The sequence below is a fragment of the Mus pahari genome, chromosome X, assembly GCF_900095145.1.
Source record: "Mus pahari chromosome X, PAHARI_EIJ_v1.1, whole genome shotgun sequence".
Classification (NCBI taxonomy): Eukaryota; Metazoa; Chordata; class Mammalia; order Rodentia; family Muridae; genus Mus; species Mus pahari.
The window spans coordinates 80,055,994-80,057,620 of NC_034613.1; positions in this window are offsets into that span (position 1 = coordinate 80,055,994).

The following is a 1,627-nucleotide window of genomic DNA, read 5'->3' on the forward strand; positions in this document are numbered from 1 at the left end:
GCAACTGGGGTGAGAGTCTTAAGCCCACACCCACAGTGACACACCTATTCCAACCAGGCCACACCTCCAGATAGTGCCACTCCCTGGTCCAAGAATATACAAACCATTACACTATCATTTTTCAAATTAGAAAAAAAATGTTAAGAATTTAGATAAAATGAGTGGTAGTACAGTTTTTAGTTTCTCATTTCCCTTTTTTTCATCTTTAAATTTATCTTACATGCATATGTGCATGTGGGCCAGACATATACGTGCTCCAAGGAGAACAAATGGAAATCAGAAGACAACTTGCAAAATCTGGTTCTTCCTTCCTCCATGGAGGTTACCGAAATGGAATGTGTTTATCAGCTTTGGTGATAACATCCTTAGCTGCTGAACCATTTTTGCCTGTTTGTTTGTTTGTTTGTTTGTTGGACAGGGTAGCCCTGGCTGTCCTGGAACTCACTCTGTAGACCAGGCTGGCCTTCAACTTTGACATCTGCCTGCCTCTGCCTCCCAAGTGCTGGGACCAAAGGTGTGTGCCACCACTGCCCTGATCCATTTGAAAAAAATGCTGGCATTTTATTCTGTATTTTATTTTATTTTATTTTGAGACAGAATCTCAGATAGCCACAGTTGGCCTCAAACTCACTGAAGTTCTGATTCTCCTGCCTTTGCCTACTCAATAATGCCTCATGCCACCATGCCCAATTTCTATGGTGCTGGGGATCCAACCTAGGACTTCATGCATTGCTAGGCAAGCACTCTACCACTGAGCAACATTCCTAAGCCCATTTGACATCTTTTCTCGGGCCCTTTACTCCCCCATTCTTTTTCCTGCCCATACACTTTAAGGTACTTGAAAACTATAGGTTAGCAGGTCTTTTCTATTCCAGGGTTAAAACAAGTACCTCAGGGTTCTTTTCTTAAACCACAGTATTGAGTCACATTGTTGACCAAAAACAGCTATAAAAATTGCACTAAATAAAAGATGTAACTGTTTAAAAGTCTCACTCCAGAGGTCGGAGAGATGTTTGGGTGTTAAGACCGGAGGACTGGGGTTCAATTCCCAGCACCCACATGGCAGCTCACAACCATCTGTAACTGCAGTTCCAGGGGATCTGATGCCCTCTTCTAACTGCCACTCACACCAGGCACACATGATGCACATACATTTGAACAGGCAAACATTCATATACATAAAGTAAATCTAAAAAAAAAAATAATTAAGTCACAATCGTGAGCCAGCAAGATGGCTCAGCAGGAAATGGCAGTAAACAACAAGTGTGGTGGCTTTAGTTCAGTCTCTGAAAGCTACATGGGAGGAGAGAACTGCCACAAGTTGTCCTCCAGTCTCTACATGCAAGCCATGTGGGGGGGGAGGGAGGGAGGGAGGGAGAGAGAGAGAGAGAGAGAGAGAGAGAGAGAGAGAGAGAGAGAGAGAGAGAATAAATGTGAAGGAAAAACCTTTTTACCCTCACTCAATATTTCCTCTCCAGCTGCTGAGAACCCTTTCATTTTATAGGGAACATGTACTTCTTTTGAAAGCCATTACTACTGACTTGTTACGCTTTCCGTGATGAAGTCACTAATCTTTAGTTGAATGCCTTCGTAGATAACAAACAATTGTGTTTGCAAGATATCTTGG